The following is an 18,697-nucleotide window of genomic DNA, read 5'->3' on the forward strand; positions in this document are numbered from 1 at the left end:
CACTCTCCAATATTCTTTTTACGTTGAACCCCATTTTGTATACACAACAAGGTCGTTCACCTACTACAGTTTTCACTTCTTCATCAACAGTTAAGGTGTACCAATGTCTAAACAATATATTTTTAATTTCATTTACATGCGGAGAAAACATTAATACACATACTTTGTTAGTCTCAAGCCTATCAATTTTACGTGACTGGATATCAGTGTTATAGTTGTATACTGTTCCTAATATCGGGGGGTATTTTTTACCCCATTCATTTGTAACATAAAGAGCAACATCATTCAGTAATGATATAGGGTAGTCCCTATTGATAAACATTTTCTTTATAAAATTTATTTCTTTGACCATTATGTCATAATTAGAGGACATCCTAGTCGCCCGTATACATTGTCCTTTAATGATGTTTCTTAGTATATGTTTGGGGTGATTACTTGAGTATTCCAAATACCCATTGGAGAAAGTTTCCTTTCTAAAAATTTCTGACTGGAACCCAGAGTCCGCGTGTCTTATATAAGTATCCAGATAGGCAATGCCTTCCTTATTAACTTTATGCGTAAATTTCAAAAAGCTATTGGACTGATTAAGATGTGCCATAAATTCATCAAAACGTTCACTTGGTCCGTCCCATAACAGAAACATATCGTCCAGGAACCTTGTATAGTATACTACATGTTGAAAATATATACAATTAAATAAACACTGATTCTCCCATTCCAACATAACTAAGTTCGCAAAAATGGGAGCACACGAGGCCCCCATGGCCACACCTCGTGTCTGTTTAAAATACTCCCCTTCAAAATAAATGAAATTATTATCCAATACCAATTCCATCATATCAATTATCAGATTAATGTGGTCCCAACTAAGGTTGGAATATCTTCTCAGACTCTCACTAAAAAATTCAAGACCTTCTATTTTAGGTATACAGGAGAATAAGTCTATGACGTCTATAGTAATATATAACAAGCTCTTTTTCCATTTGTCTGGAGTAAGATTAGATAAAAACATCCATGAGTCCTTTATAAGGTGCGATGTACTCCCATAAATGTGTTTGACCCATCTGTCTATAGCTACTCCTATATTGTAAGTCTTAGACTTACTGCCCAAAATAATTGGGCGAAATGGTGGGTCAACAATATCCTTATGGATTTTTGGTATGCCTACTATTGTAGCTAGCACATGGAAATCAACCTTTAAAAAATTGTAAGTATCCACAGTAATCCTGTTGTCAATAAGGTACTCTTCCAGGGCTAGGTCAATCTTATGATATCCTAAGTTAACTTCATTGAGAGACACTATTTCATAATTACCTGTCTCATTTAAAATGCTATGTATCTTGTTATTATAATCCATGGTGTTAAACAAAACTATCCCAAAACACTATTATGGTGTTTAAACATTATCTGCATTGGCACTTTAATAGGAAGTGATTGTTTAATTATCAATGAATTTTGGCGCCAAAAAAGTTTTTAAATATGCATTTCATACTGATGTTAAGTGGTCTGAAGAAGTCTGCTTTGCAGATGAAAGCGCTTACCCCATTATATAGTGTACTTCAATAAATTGTTTTTTTATTCCTTGTACCGAGTCCATTCACGTCTTGGTTGTTAACCTAGCAGAGACGAATTTCTGTCTCATAGTTGTGATTAGGGTGTTGTACATCCTGAAAATACCTCAGCACTATGTCAAATTCTCACCCATTATAATACAAACCGTCTTCTCCAATCTTCTGACTAACCCCTCCTGTGTATCTCTAGGGTTAACAATACTGCAGGAAAAGCACTGTTCTCCCACTGCATAGCTAGAACCTGGAATAATCTCCCTACTCCTCTAACTTCTGCCTCCACCTTTTCTGATTTTAAAAACTCACTTAAATCACATCTAATGAAAAAATCGTTATGCCTGTGTATCACTTAAGCCGTCTTACTTCACCATTTAACATACCACATTTCAAAACTGACCTACTGAAATTCTTTAGTACTGACTAGGGCTTCTGATACTTGCTGATGGAACATGTATACTTGCCATTTTATTGCTGTGTATATTCCCCTGTATATAGACTGTTACTTCCTACTTTCATATACTGTATTTTTAACATAACTGTTTTGAAATGCTTTACTGTGTACTGTACATATTAACTCTTACTGTAGTGAACTATATTATTGCTTTATCATATTGTTTGAAATTTTTTTTATCTATACTGTACTTTAAATGCTTTGGTAAAACTTTCTACATTCTGAGGAGCTTTTCTCCCCGGGCCTCTGTTGAAAATGGACCTGTGTCCAGTCGGACCATCCCGGTAAACATATGTAAAATAAATAAGTACTAGGTTAGAGTGATCTCTCTTAGGGATAGATAGGAATATAGCAACAATAGTCTAGATTTTCCTATATTTATGTGATACTGTCCTAAAATGTTGTTTTAAAATATTTCCTACGTTTTTGAACTCTGTTGCCATGTGCTGAGTTAATGAGTATTGTCTTGTGCTTTTATTATTTATTATTAAATTTATTAAAACCTTTTAATTTTGGCTGATTTTGTGTAGAGATATTTAAGCTGCTAGAGTACTTGCATGTAATTGGTGATACTGTACAAGCCACTCCTAATAGTCTTGGCTTTCGACACACTTAGCATTTGGATAACAGTAACATTATACAGTAGGATTGGGCACCCTTTGGTAAGGGCCTTTATTAGTAGATAAGTAGTGGTTGGTGGCAGGTGGTACTACCGAACCTGTCAGCCTTCCCCAGGAGTGTCTATGTGTTTGTATAGGATTCAAATCTCAAAGTGTGTGTGTGTCAGCTCCTTGGGCACGGACAAGAAGCACTGGTTGGACAGACAGGGTGCTGGAGGTTTTGGTTTGACGACTCAGCTGAGATCTGAATCCTATAGCTATGCCAGTGGGGAGTCTTATTGGAAACCTGGAGAGAGAGGGAGAAGCCAGCCCCAGACTGACTGGGATCTCTGTGTGCTCTTAAGGGAAATTGTACTTTACTGTGTGTGTACCTGTCATCCTCCCAATGTGCACTGGTGTTAGTGGTGAGGATTGAGGGTCCTTGATTACTGGGCCAGTGCAGGGGCGTCACACCAGTAAAGAAGGTTTTCTTCCCATTTCTGTTTACAAAATATTCATGTCCTTTATGATTCAAGTGTGTTTATTGTAACATTTAATATATGTGCATTACAGTTGTAAATACAATTCAGTAGCTTCTCCTGCTTTTTTTAGCCACTAAAACCTTAGCATTCCACACTAATAAGCTAATATGTGGCATAGTAAAGTATGCCTTGTATTCTAACTGCATTTGTTCTTTATGTTCCTGTTGCAAATTGATCTTTTACAGTCTTAAGAATCAGTTTTTTCGCACTTAATATATTTTTGCATAATAGTATCCCATGTAAACGTGACCTATTATTTTTATTCCAGCAACATGTAATTCCATCTGTACCCCAAAAGTAGTCAACATATTAACTATGTACAATTTATTTTTTGCCAAGGCAGTCCAGCTGATGCTATATAGAAATAGCAGTGCAAAGTTCTCTACCTCTCTCTCATCAGATTCAAACACTGATTTACTCCTCTGGAGTTAATAACACTTGATATAAACCCATTGCCTTCATCTTCTTGCAGCTGTCTTTTTTCTGAATCTGTTTGTATTCCTAGATGTTAGTACATTATTGTCAGCTTGCTTTCAGTTGGCATACTTGTCACTTTAAATCTATATTCATTAGTGTACCAGTTACACTATCATTAACATTTCTCATTTATGTTCTTTAGATATCTGGGATGTTACAGCTGATTTCAAAAGGTCAACGTTGTTAACAGGCAAGGCGCGCCTTTCCCCTTGTAATCTGTCATCCTTTGGTTCTTTCCCCTTGTAATCTGCCATCCTTTGGTTCTTTCCCCTTGTAATCTGCCATCCTTTGGCTCTTTCACCTTGTAATCTGCCATCCTTTGGCTATTTCACCTTGTAATCTGTCGTAGCTTCGTAATGAGTAAGATTTACTGCTCTAAGCCCTGCCTCTCACTCGAGCAGAAGTTCAAGCTGCTTACAAGAACTGTAGTACAGCCAACACTAAACCTGAAGTTATAGTTCCTAGGGCTAACTTTGTACATCATTGCTTGAATGTTTCTTAGGTAATACATTATTGTCAGGTTTTGTTAATCATTTTTAACATTTCCAGTACATTGATTTTTACAGAATTACTCGCTACTGAATTTGTTTTACTTGCCTGCACTAGCATATTAAATGCCTTATTTCTGCTGCTGTCCATTTATTCCTGTGTTCCTGGACATTTATCCATTGTTATCCACCTGCTATCAGTTAACACACTTGTCGCATTACATTTTTATAAATTCCTACCTGGTTCATACTGTTTAACACCTCTCTTTTAAGTTCATTTTGAAAGATCTAGTTTAAGTACCTAGACAAGGGATTCCTTCAGCTCCACCCCCTTGTATTTCATCATATTTTATTACTAAAGTTTTCTGCTTTAAGTCCTTCTGACTACAGCAGGTGACCAAGCTGGTTTGAAGATGCACTGGTGTTGTAGCTACAAAGCCTAACGTTGCAGTTACGGGGCTTAAATGTATGAATTATTTTGTGTTTCCAACAAATATTAGTCTCATTTTTTTTAATTAATTTTCCTTTCATCCTTCCCCCAATGTCATAGGACCAGAAGCAAAATAGCACATTCTACAGTTTGAAAACAAATTACACTTTCAGCAGACAGCACACAATAGAATGCACACACTCTGCAGTTGAGTATAAACTCTAATTGTAAGTATAATTTGAAAAATCATACTTAAATGTTATATTTATATTAATCATATTGTAATTTTCACACTAGTACTTAGTAGTTTCATTTATTTTAAAGTATTAGAATACAACTCACATTTTAGTTATACTAAACATCCTTATCCATATAAACATATGTCCATACATTTTAGCTACTGTCCTCATGTGATCTCTCCTTTTTGGAAAACTTTTCTTTTGTTCTATCCTATATTTTCTTTTGGAAAACAAGAAGACGCTTTGCAGGAATCCCCAATTTGCTTTCTGCATCTGTTAACCAGCATTCCTTCACCACCTCCCATTTCTTCTTTTCTTTTTGTCAATTCATCATGTGCCTGTTGAAGGTTATTATAAGTTTTTATCCTTAATGGGTAGAAAACTCAAAGTAACTTGAATCAAAGTTTCATTTTTCTACAGAGTCGTATGGAAGGGGGAGAATCATTTCTGCTAGTTCACGTTTGTAGTGAAAAGTCATTGTTCACATAGACTGTTATGATTCCATCTTTTTAAAATTTTTCCGTTATTCACAAAGTAGTATTTTTGTTTTCATTTAACGGGTATATCTGCAGTTTAATCAAGTCTTTGCTGCTTTCTCAGACTCATATTTGGAATACTCACTCTGTGTGCTGTTTCTGTTTAATATCAGCGATAGAAAGCCCAGTCTAAGAACTAAAGCATTTTCTCACTACCTTTTTTTTTTTTAACTGTATTTCCCTTTGATTTGTTTTGGTACTGCTGTAAGTCTCAAGTTGTCCCTGTGATACCAGTCTTCAGATTAGCCAGATTGTATCATTTATTTTCATATTCTAGTTGTTCCATCTTTTTTTCATTGCCTTTTCATCAGTTTGCATGCCAGCTTTTTCCACTGAATACCCGGTCAAAACATCTACTTCCTGCAACATTCTGTTCTTTCTTTTTGTGTATTCCAGCAGGGATCTACTTATTTTAAAAATATCAAAATGCATGTGGTCAGTCTTACTTTCTAGAATGACTGAGGAAACTTCTCCTTCAACTGTTACTGTCATCTACTTGTCCAACCTCTGCTTTGCACTGCTTTTAGCTCCCATCTCCGTTTTCACAGTTGTTCTCCCTTTTATTTCACTTTTTCTCTTCTTTGTTGAACTTCTGGATGTCATAGACATTTTAGCTAGTGTAGTCTGTTAACAGTTTACAGTAGGTTGTAGACTTCTGCTGTTTTTCATAGTTCCGAAACCTAAGCTCTGTTTTTAGCTGCTCAGACCCCTGCTGCCACAATCTGACTATGATTATACTGATGCCATGCAGTACATAACTACTTCTCACATATTAGGGGTATTTGCAGTACATTTGGGCTATGTTACTGCAGTCTGGCATTTCAGTTTAGTTTTTTAAACTTGTCACAAGGGTACATTTTTGGAAGACAATTGGTATATTGTCAGAGGTGGTGTATTACCACTTTGACTTATTCTGGTATCTCTCCAGTTGAGTCCAAAACTGTAGAGTTTTTTTTTTTTTTTTTTTTTATAGAATGCGTAACTTACTCTGTGCCTCACCAGTGGTGTGATACTTGCCTGATTTGTAGTCAGTTTTATACTCGTATATCCTAAACTACATTGCCTGGGCTGTATTATTGCTTAAACCATTTGTGGAACAAGTTTTATTTAACTAAAGAAGGCAATCGGTGACTAATGCTGTCTGTAATTACTATATGTGGAGATGGTAAAAATCATCCATAAAACTATGAAATGTCTGTATTTCAAAAATGATGGCTAATCCTTCCTTGTGTAGTTGTGGCTAGTTTTCTTTGGTACCTTTCAATGTACAAGACATAATAAGATTATTGTATTAAAGTCTGGCATTCTGCATGAAAGCATAGCACCTATTACATAAAGATAAAGCGTTGTAGGACAGTAGCAACTCTGTGACCTGAAAAATGAGCAGGCACACCTGCAGACTGTAGTAAAACTGTTGGCCTTAGCATTCTAATTGCTGTATACTTTTCTGTTCCTTCTATACCTTTGTTTAAAAACTGATACAAAACATCTAACAAGGTTGCTTTATCTGAAAATAAACTGTTATAGTTAAGTAAGCCAAATGTTGCTTTCTCCTCATTTATATGTATAGGAGGTGGAGTTTCCACAGTGGCTTTCATTGTGCTCCTCATAAGATGAAAGGAATATGCATGCCCCAAGTGTTAATTCTTTTCCAAAACAAACTTGTAAGTAAATAAATAAACAAACACAGACCTGCAATCTCCATTGTGTTCAACACTTTCTATTAGTTCTACACATTCGCCTACTTTGGCTATGTAAGAAGGATAAGCATTCCCATAAACTGCAACATGTGGCATACTTGGTAAAAGACTTTCTACAGTTCTGTGAAATGTATCAGGTGCAACAGTCCTCTAGAACAGGGTTGTCCAACCTTTTGGCTTGTCGGGGCCACATTGAGTGAACAGAGATCGTCTTGGGGCCGCATATAAAATATATCCTATAGTTAACTCTTTCGCTGCTACGGGCGACCAAACTCGACCTCCTAGCTGTACTGTAGGTGCGTTCGAACAATTAATAAATATAATAAATGCCTAATTATTTGCCTTAAAAATTAAAATTTCCATTCTAATTCTTAATCTAACAGGTAACTAACATCTTAGTTAATATTTTTTTTTGTTTTACAAATAAAAAGATACAGAACCAAACAGGAATGGGAACTGGGCAATCATAACAAATGATCTCTGAGAAGTCCAGTAGTGTGTCAGAAGTTTGGCGGGGGTGGGGGGATAACACAAGCTACAGTTATGTAAAAGCAGCAATACTAATGGTGCTTCCAGCTGCACAAATCATAAGACTTCATCAGAAATAATTTGTTTAATGAAGAAGAGCAAAGTAATTAGCATAGTTACTAATATTGGCTAACTGAACATAAAGATATTAAAATGTAGCCATTGATCACTCTGATGAACTGATCTACACATACACATCATCTCAGAATTTGAACCTCTCCCAAGAGCCCAAATAACTCGTAAGATGCAATTTTATTATACATTTTAACTTGCTTTGCATAAAATTACTGAAAAGATCCTTGTAATGAAGGAATACAGTGCTTGGTGTACACAAAGAAATGATTGAATCCTATTCTTAGTGTACCAAAAGATTAATTACTACATTAAGGAACTTCCCTTCCACTTTAGCAATTGAAAGCATTAAAAATATGACTTCAAAGCAGTGCCAGGTGGGGAGGGGGGGGGGGCACTGCAAGGATTCACTGCAGACAGACAAAGGCCATTTAATAAGCAGTTCCTTCCGAAAAACAACAATGTTCAAAGGGAAACATTATTGAATATAGAAACAACTACACTACTTTTCTGCAAACTGTGGCCCACTCCGTGACTTAGCTCAAAACTGCATTTGTCACATCTCACAGATGCCAGAAATATCAGAAGACCATTCATTCTTTCCCCACACGTGATACTTTTGAGTCAAGTTCTGATACTGTCACTACACTGTACCATTAGGAGGGTGCTACACTCCTGAGGTACCATCTGTTGGATGAGGATTAAACTGAGCTCTCATTTGCTTAAATTAGTAGTGGAATAATTTTAGGTTAAGAACCCACAGAATTTAACAGTAAAGAAACTTTTATCGAAGCAGTTTACAGCATGCACAAAAATAATTTAACACTGTTTAACAGAATTCATTCCATTACAAAAGTCAACACAGACAAAATTCAAATATTAAGTAATGCAATTCTAACTTTTCTTATATAAAATTCAAGCACACCCCTCAAGCTGCAACTTCAACAAAATTATACATATGTAAGTGAGTGAGTTAGCCTTCACTTTACAATGATAAGCTGCTGAATAGATCCAAATGAAGGTCATTAACAGAGAGTATCAGAAATGAAACAGATGCAAACTCTCTGCACTTTTAGCCTAGTATGAGCAGTCTAAAGACCCCTCCACAACTGTATAAACACCATCTCAAGTTTCTGCTACAAAGAGGTCACAACAAGCCTAGTGATACCAACATGGTCAACTGAAAAAAGGAATGGTTCAATGAGCTGAACCACTTGATATAGCTTCTTTTAGGCCACTGTTGCCCATCAGCAAGTGAAGGAAAGCTCTTGGACAAACAAATAAATAGGTGACCAGATGCATGATAAGACAATAACAACAGCAACAGAAATATGATATTCTACTTTCTTTTTTTTTTCTTATACAAGATCCTGGAGCTAAAAGATTCATGGCAATGGAGTGGAAAACTGATTATGAGAGGCTTAATGGTTACGGTACAACTTTGCTGTAATTATTTCCCAAGCTTTGGTGCTATGGTATAAAAAAACAACAGCAGAATTTTATTTTAATTTATTTGGTTCTTACTTACCTATTAATACAGTTAGGAAGTACTGTCCCTTTTACAGGCAATGATGAATCCCTCTTCTTCAGCGCGAACACACAGATCCTACTTTGGCACAAAAAAACTAAAGGAAAGGGTGCTTTGGCACATGCGCACACTGATGTTGTGTTAAAGGTCACGGGCGCAAAAAAAATTAAAAAAGTGTTGAATTTGAGCCACAGGTTGGACACGTCTGCTCTAAAACAATGTGCATAACTATATATACAGCTGGGTTTTTTTCGACTGATCATCTCAGAATATTTGTTGATCTCTAAATTTTAAAACTCAAGTCTTCCTGTGTGTGGTTTTTTTTTTTGAAAAAAAACTTTTAGTCAGAATGTGGGGAACTATTCCAAAACAGTTACCTCATTAGACTTTGAGCTGTAATCCCCACAAAATGTAAAATTCTGCTATTTTTCTTTAAGTACATGTACTGGAGAAACAGCCTGTTCTGAATATTTCACAGGTGTTCTGTTTAGATTATTTCTCAAAAATCTATGTATTTCCTTTTCTTCCTTAGCACAAGTAACATAAGCAGTGGATATGGCTCTGAGCGTAGGTTTGGCACCTTCCAGAATATGAATGCACATATAGTCTCTTTTATCATACCAATTTCTTTAGACACAGCGTAATGTTTTAACCACTTTTCAGAGGTTTCATTTTCAGAATTGCTATGCTTTGTTTCTCTCCAGTTTAATTTACTTATGTTTAGCCAGTATCTTCTCAGCAGCCCTTGTCCAGGATCTTCTTCTAGTGTTAAAGGTAATGTTTCATTTTTTTCCTTATAATTAGCTTTCAGCATGTGCCAATATTTTTACAGACTCTCCTCTGTAAAGTTTCAGAACAGTATATTTTGGCTGAAAGAACACCCAGCAGCCATGAGTGCTTCTTGTGGCCTTGGTGTTCAGCTTTGTAGTTCTAATTACTTTTGAGTATATGCTCTTTACACTTCTATTTCTGTAAATAGTTTGTTTTTCTTGTGAGTATTGTACACTAATCTTTTCATTTGCTGTTTCAACTACTGAAGCAATATTTTAAGGCATTCAAGCAATAGCCTTGTTTGTAATCAGGATGTATTCATTAACAGTGCTGTAATGTATTTTCATAATTACAGGCCAGGGCTAATTTTCCTAACTCAACTGCATACTTATAAACTTCATATTCTTACTTACACATGAATCAAGCTTGCATCGTTGAACATTCTCTCTAGAATATGATTTAAAATTATGTTTTAAGAACATTACCAGATGCATGTAAGTTTTCTCATCAGGTTTCTCAGACTCTGGAGATTTTTCATTATGCTGTAGATCACCACACACACACACACACACACACACACACACACACACACTCTTATCAAGATTGCTTTCTTGATGTCTTCAGTTCAGTATCATTAGTTAAAGTAATGTTCTAGTATTTTGTAGTATTCCTTCCATTCTGTCTTTTCACATCAAAGGCAGTCAAAACACCCTTATTAACATCTTCACTTCAGCTCCTTCTCCTTTGACTTTCTTGCAAATACTGAAATTCAGGTAATCCTACATCCTTAAAGTATTATATAAAGAAAACATTAATCATTAATCCAAATTCTGAGACAATTTGCACCACCAAGATGAACAGGTCAATATGTAATATATTTTCATTAAACAAGAAATAGTCCAGGAATAACTATTTAGGACTGGTTCTACTATTCTTAGTGTATCATTACTTAACTCTATATACAGTGCGTCTTCTGAATACATTATATAAATATACAAGATATACAGAATACTATTTAGTGTTGAATGTAATTTTTGGAGGGTGTATGTCTGTTATTTCTTTGTGTTTGATTTAATTCTATGTTTGTATATAGAGTTGTTATTATTAGTACTGTTGATGACAGAGTACAGACCGCCTCAAGGTCCTATCCCTGTGTTCTGTCTCCTACAGGCTTTTGAGGGGAGAGCTCTGCCTGGCATACAGAGCATTGTCAGACCCCAATGTGTCACCCATGCACTGGCCCAGTAATCAAGGAACTTCAATCCTCACCATTAGCACTAATGAGGGGTGTCTACATTGGGAAAGATAACTAGTACACACACAGTAAAGTACAATTTCCCTTAAGATAACACAGAGATTACAGTCAGTCTGGGGCTGATTTCTCCCTTTCTCTCCCAGATCCCCAATAAGACTTCTCACTGGCACAGCTATAGGGTTAAGATTCCAGCCGACTAGGCAAGCCAAAACCTTCAGTACCCTCTCTGTCCAACCAGTGCTTCGTGTCCATGCCCAAGTAGCTCTCACACACACACACACACACACACACACACACACACACACACACACACACACACATACACACACACACACGCACACACACTTTAAGATATGAGTTATATACAAACACACAGACACTCCTGGGGAAAGCTGGCACAGGTTCTCCAGCTATGCCCCTTTCTGCCCAGACTGTAAGGTAGTAATTCGCTGCCACCACCTAGCTCTTATCAGCTACTTTAAGGCCCTTCCCAAAGGATGCCAAATTTCACTGTGTAAAGTTATTGCTATCCAAATGGTAAGTGTAGCCCAGGGCTAAATCTATTGGAGTGGCTTTGTACAGTTTCACCAAATACTTGCAAGTACTTTTAAGAGCTTAAATTATCTCTACACAAAACAGCCACAGTTAAAAGGTTTAAAAATATTTAATAATAAATAATAAAAACACAAGACAATACTTATTCATTCAACACAGTGACACTACAGAGTTCGGAAATCACAGGAAATACTTTAAAACAACATTGCAGGATAGTCTCACATAAATATAGAAAACAGCGAGACTAATCTGGCTATATTTCTATCTATCTCTAAGAGAAATCATTGTTCTAAATTCTACTTACAGAGCAAAGGCAAAGTGTTGGTGAGTGGATGTTCTGCTAGGTCCAGAAACACGATACTAATGCACTGTCTTTCTCTCTAAGAAAGTTTTCAAATTACTAACGAACATTTCTGCTGGGCCCTCCCAGATTACATCATTCTTGACACTTCTGATTCAGTTCCCAGGCCAACAGAAACTCAAAATCTACATTTCTTTTTGTCATCTGCACCTGCAAGAAGCCACAGCAATAGAAAGAATGTGCTAGATCAGATGGACAGATTCCGAGCTTATATCAAAGGGTCACAACATGCTTTACTTTATCAACTTTCTTCCAGCAGAGTGCACTGTGGTTACATTTTTGAAACTCAGAACATACACAGTTTTCTTTACATTTAGTTTCTTATATATTACTATCTACATTGGTTAGAATTATTTACAAAATTCTATCTAGCTAGGCTGGCAGCCTTCACATATATTCACACCTACTCTGATGGACCTCCTGCATATCCACAAAAGAAACAGTACCAGAATTACCCGTTCTAAAGACTTAAATCTTGCCTGTGATATAAATAGGGCCCGCTGGAGAGATAGGTATGTATCACAGAGGCTACCCCGTCTGTGGAACAAGCTCCCGATCCATGTGAAGCAGAGTTCCTCTGTAATCCAATTCAAGTGCAACTTGGACAATTGGATGGGAAACTGGAAATTCATCCCCAGTTTGGCACCTATGTCTCTGATGCAAGCAGGTAACTTGTAAATGGTTCATCTCCCAGGCCCATGCTTACACTTATCAAGAGTATCAGAACTCGTCAGAGGTTTGGGATGTATGGCTAAGCTTAAAAAAGCCCTTGTGGTCGTTAGCCTAGTAAACACCTATGAACCTATGAATGAGTTATTGCTAGTCTATCTTGCCTAATCAAAACACTCTTGTCTAGTTCACATTGCTTGTCCATGAATGCAGGAGTTTGAGTAGCCATATCAGCTAAACGCATGCTAATGATTGAACTGCTTTCATGTAGTAACACCAGAACATCTAACAAGCATTTTTGCAGGCGGCAAGGTCCCTTGGACTTAAAACCAAAAAATAAAATGGATTAACTGCTCACAAACTGAACTTCCAAAACAAGCAAAAAGAACCATTAAAAATATTTAAATGATTATCCTCAGCAGTGTGGGCTGATTCCAGTGCTCTTTTTTTCCCTTGCACTTAACATATGAAGGGCTTTACTGTTATAAACTTACTCAGTTGTTAAGACATCTTGGAGAAAGACTGGTCTTCAAAAAAACAAAAAAGAAAGTATGTGCCTTCCTCTGAGATGCTGTAATCACAAAGTGCAATGAAAGTTACAAATTTTGATCCCACACACATCATTGTTTTGTTCTGCACAAAAATGAGAGTGAACAAAGAAAGAGTAAAGTTTGTGCAAGTGTATCGCAAACAAAGTATGACTGAACAGCAGAAGGATTACTTCTGTCACTACTTAGTTGTTTTTGTGTGTGGCAGCTGTAATGTTGGTATGTCTGTGCTTTATGTACAGCTGGTCATTTGGTGATGCTTATAGACGTAAGTAAACTTTCTGTGATAATTACAGAGTGTAGACAAATGATGGATGATGCACAGAGAATGTAGTTCTTGTTCCTTACTTTGTGTTTGTGTCCAGTAGATTAACAGTATCCAGCAGTATATGTATGTACATGCACACAAACATATATGAAGCGCCAAGCCCATTTTTTACTGGGATATGTACTGGATATGTACATTTTTAACTAACAATGTGAAAATAGCACTACTACTACTACTACTACTTTACTTTTTCTGTTTATTTGCTTAGTCATGTTCATTTTTTGCATGGTAGCTGCTATCAGCAGATGCTATTCTTTACTGATTCATGCCATCACATCATGGCCACAGTCATCAAACCCACTAAAAGCATTTTAAAAAATGATGCTACAGTAATATCAGTGTTTTATAAAAAATGTATTTTTTTCAGGGTTGCTTCCACCTTCCACATCCTTGTGCCCCTAAATGCACTAGTTTCACTACTGTAGAGCTTCAGTGTCTTTGCATACAAAGTTCTTTCAGTAAAGGCACATGATTAAGGCATTATAGGGCAGCATGATATCACGCTTTACATTGGCTTGATAAAAGTAGACTCATGTACTGCAAAATATTTCTTATTTTCAAATCTGTACTAAACAGATCAACATTTCATGGTCCAAATCTGACTGCCCTTCCCCTTGGTTAAGCACATAGTGATGTGCAAGCAGGAACTGTATGGTTGCACAGCCCGTTTAAATGGAGGGACCCCAAGTCATATGTTATTTTTTGAGCCATGCAAACATAAATGAAAATAATCATTGTCTGGAAGAAACTAATAGTTAAACCATTGATGGCGAACCTTTTGGGTTCAGCCTGTCAAAAATTCAGAAAATGCCCAACTTGACTCTGCTTGCTTGTCACCCCCCCACCACCACCACCACAAACAAATAAAAAATAAAATAAATAAATAAAATAAATAAAACAGCATGGCTCTCAGTACATCAGGGATAAATCTCAACAGAATCGGGGACAAATCTAGAAATGAGACATGGATAGCTTTAAACTACTAGTACTATTAATTTGAGACAATGACAGAAAAAAAATGAATGTGAATTAATATACATTTTCTTAAGTAAAATTAGTCTATAAATGTAATTATTGTCATTATTAAGTTTAAAAAGTTGCCGGGATTAAGAGGGACAATTGAGAGGAATGTAAAATAGCAAACTCCTACAAATGCAGACTACTTGCCCTTTGCAGAAGTGTAACCACTAAGAGAAAATAATGTCAGCAATGCCCTTTGCAAACTCTATCGAGAAAGTATATCGAAATAGTGTTTGAGTTTAATAACTTCCTTACCTCTGCAGCAGTGTTCTTGAACTGGCTCCTGGCACAAAATAATTCCATGCACTTCACACAAGCAACAAATGTAAAAGCAGTTTCTTTGGTAACTCGAGTGTTGATGAACGCTGGTGTGTCACCCAAAATGTCGTGGCTTGTCACCTTTGACATGCATATCATAGTTTCGCCATCACTGAGTTAAACAGTTACCTTCATTTGTGCCTGTACAATTTGCATACAAGCTTAAATTTTATATACTCTTTTTAAATTGGGTCTATATTAAATCAGCGAACGCTTAAAAAAGCGAACGCTGATTTATCGACTCCATGTAAGCAAAAGCTTACAATCCCGAACACTCGGAACAGTGAATTGTTTCCCAGGGAAAAAAATTGCTGTTCCACAAAAAAATAAATAAAAATAAAAACATCAAAACATTACATAAAGTGGGGGGCTTCGCCCCACCCCCATGTGGGGGGCACTCCCTACTTAAATATACCAATTCCGAGATCGCACTACAGTGACGAAAATGGCAAGGTAACGGAGGCAGCCAAGCGATTTCTTTCCGAAGGAAATAAATGCTTATATGCCGTTTCACTATTTTGCTGTTTCATGCTTTCAAGTTTGATCAAGTAGCATTTGAAGGATTGCATCTTCGGTCATATAATAGGAAACCTTTAAATCAGTACTACTCCTTTAAAATGGAACACAACCCCTGCACTGATTTTGCTTCCGTAGCAAGTATGGGTAGCAATTTGTGTGAGATTATGAAAAAGCTGCAAAATATTTTCTGAATTTATGCATTTTGCTTTTGTTCCCATAAAACTGAGTCTGTATACAGCTGTCTTCCTACCCAGATGAGAACCGCTATCACAGAACTCATCTGACAGCTACTCTAGAAAAAGCATCATGTTATCCTCTAACAAACTGTGCTATAGCCAAGCACAGTGTTCTGAGAATGAGTATGACAGCAGTATTCATTTATCCGTCTTGCTCAAGCACATCAAATTGCAAACAAATCAAGTACTTTTTTTTACACATCTCTACATGAACTTTCAGACTCTTAGGTACTGTTCATAGGTAGGTGCTAGGCTATCTGCCCAAAAGCATTTATAAGCCTAGCCAGAATGTGCTGGCTTTCGCCACCCCCTTAGATTAGTTCCCTGTGCCTCTGTCCAGCAGAGCCACTGAAGTGATCCCCAGGGTAAACTTTCTGTTTCCCATCCACTCGTCAAGGTTTCTCTTGAAGAGTGTTTGCGAGGAGCTCAGCCTAATGTAGATTGGAATCTTGTTCCAAAGCATGGGTAGTCTGTGGGACAGGAATCTATCCCTCCAGCACGTCCTATTTATTGTTGTGGTGAGGTTTAGATCCTAGAGCATGTGGATCGAGGGGATAAGCTTTTCTTTAGGTGGAGCATGTCCATCAGTTCTGGGTTGGATATGGCCTTGTATGTCAGGCAGAGATCACCTCTGAGTAGGTGGTATGCAACCAAATACAGCTGGAGTTTCTTCAGTCGAGCTGCATAGGGCATCTGTTTGAGGCCAGTGATCCGATTGGTGAGGTACTTCTGTGGTCTTTCCAGCTGTTACAGGTGTCTTGTAAGGTACATCCCAAATAGGGCATTGTACTCTATGATGGGTCTGGTGAACGATGAGCAGAGGGGCACAGTGACTTCTTTTGATCTGGATGCGAACCCTTTTGCGATAAGGTGGGCCACATAGAAGGATTTTTTAACCACTTTGGCAATGTGATTATCAAAGGAGAGATTGCCATCTACTTGGGTCCCCAGATCCCTTATTACTTTTTCTGTATTTAGGGGACTAGCACCTATCTGGTAGTTTGTGGGTACTTTGTTTTTTCCAAAGGGGATGACTATGCTCTTTTTGGCATTTAGCTTGAGGCCATGATTTTGACACCAGGTATCCATCTCAGTGAGACCCTTTTGGAGGATGTCTGTCTCAGCCAGAGAGTAAACTATAGCCCCTAGTTTACAGTCATATGCGAACTTGGTCAGCCATAGTCCTCCTGTGCTTGCCTGTACCTCTGAGAAGTATATGCCAAACAGGAGGGGTCCTAGGACTGAGCCCTGGGGAACGCCACTTGTAACTGGCTTAGAGTCAGACCTAGCTCCCGCAACTCTTACCATGTGGGTTCTGTCCGTGAGCCAGTTGGCAATCCATCTTGTGACGTAGGGGTTTATGTTCAGGCTGGTCAGCTTGTCTATAATACCAGAATAGGGAATGGTGTAGAAGGCCTTTGCAACATCTAGGTAGGCTGTGTGTACCACCTTTCCCTCATCTATAGCCCTGGTAACTGTCTCAAAGAAGTCCACCAGGTTTAGGAGGCATGATCTGCCCGTAACAAAGCCGAACTGGGTAGGGTCCAGTGTTTGGAGGTTCCCAATGTCTCTGTTAATGGGTTCCATGGTGATGCACTCCATAGCCTTGCAGACCAAGCTAGTCAGGCTTATAGGGCGATAGTTCCCGGGGTCTGTTGTGGCTCCACCTTTGTGGAGCAGAATAACCATTGCTGTACGCCACTCTATGGATATGTAACCTATGGAGAGGCTGAATTTGAACAGTGTGTTTAGGTGAAGGGTTAGTTCGTCTTTGAGCTCGTGTAGGACGCAGCCTGGGACACCGTCTGGTCACATTGATGCTGTGTTTTTGGCTTTGGAAAGGGCTGTTTTAACCTGAGTGCCTGTGATTTCAGGGGCTGTACATTCTTCTGGTATGGTTATGGGCCCTTTTGGGAGTGAGAGGGTGTGAAGTTTGTGCTGAACTTGTCTGCCAGGATGTTGGCAATATCAGTCGGTTGAGTATATTTTGTGCCATTCTGCACTAACTCTGAGCAGATCTGAGCATTGCCACTTAGATTCTTGACATAGCTAAAGAATGCCTTGTGGTTATCTTTGGAGTCCTTGGCAGTTTTTATTTCGAAACTAGCCTTGGATGATTTAATGAGTGATCGTAGTTTCTTGCTGATACTGATCAGAGATGTCTTTCCTTCTTGGGTTTTACTCTTTTCTGTACTAGTTTCCTCCTTCTATTGGTATAGCTTGTTTCTGGCAGGGGTCCACCAGACTGGTTTCCTTTTCTTGGAGGAGTGAGCCTTGGTTTTGCTTGGGATAGCATGATCCATGCATTCTTGTAGGTGCCTGTAGAATGCATTAGTAAAGGATTTTGCAGCTTGGACAATGTTATCCTTTAGCATGGGGGCTTTGAAACTTTCCACCTTGGTCTTAAGTAATGTGAAGTTTGTTTTTGAAAAGTTTTTCATGGTGGTTTCCTTGTCCGGGGGGTGGGGGCAGAATGTGGATATCCAAAGTGATTTGAATATGGTCAGATCTAACCAGTGAGGGGTTGACCTCCGGTGTGGAGCACCAGTCGCCCATGTTGGTGATGACCAGGTCCAATATGTTGTCACCTCTGGTGGGAGTGTTGACCAGTTGATACAGGGCATTTGAGTTTATAAATTCTAGGAAATGTTGGGCAAGGGAGTTAGTACTTGAGTAGTTCTCCCAGTTAATGTTTGGGTAATTGAAATCACTCAATATTAGGATGTTTGGTAGGACCTTTATATTTCCCAGTGTTTCCAGAAATGTGAAATGGGGGTCCTGTGACATGGTGGGTGATCTGTAGCAAGCTACAATTTGAATTGCAGTTTTGCCCGTTGTTAGTTGCACGTGGATGATCTCTGAAGCATCGTGCTGTGCCACTGACCTGGAGGTGTGAGTATCCTTAATGAATATGAATACACCCCCGCCTTTTGTATTTCGGTCTGGGTTCTGTGGCCGA

General features: G+C 37.9%; 1 protein-coding gene across 4 annotated transcripts in view; it reads left to right on the forward strand.

Moving 5' to 3' along the window:
- The window catches only part of LOC122809309 (guanylate-binding protein 1-like), a 713,173-nt gene that overhangs the window by 327,993 nt on the left and 366,483 nt on the right, over window positions 1–18,697 (forward strand). The gene's annotated exons all lie outside the window — the stretch shown is intronic.

The sequence above is a fragment of the Protopterus annectens genome, chromosome 8.part0 (genome assembly GCF_019279795.1).
Source record: "Protopterus annectens isolate FY-2018-M chromosome 8.part0, PAN1.0, whole genome shotgun sequence".
NCBI classification, from domain to species: domain Eukaryota; kingdom Metazoa; phylum Chordata; order Ceratodontiformes; family Protopteridae; genus Protopterus; species Protopterus annectens.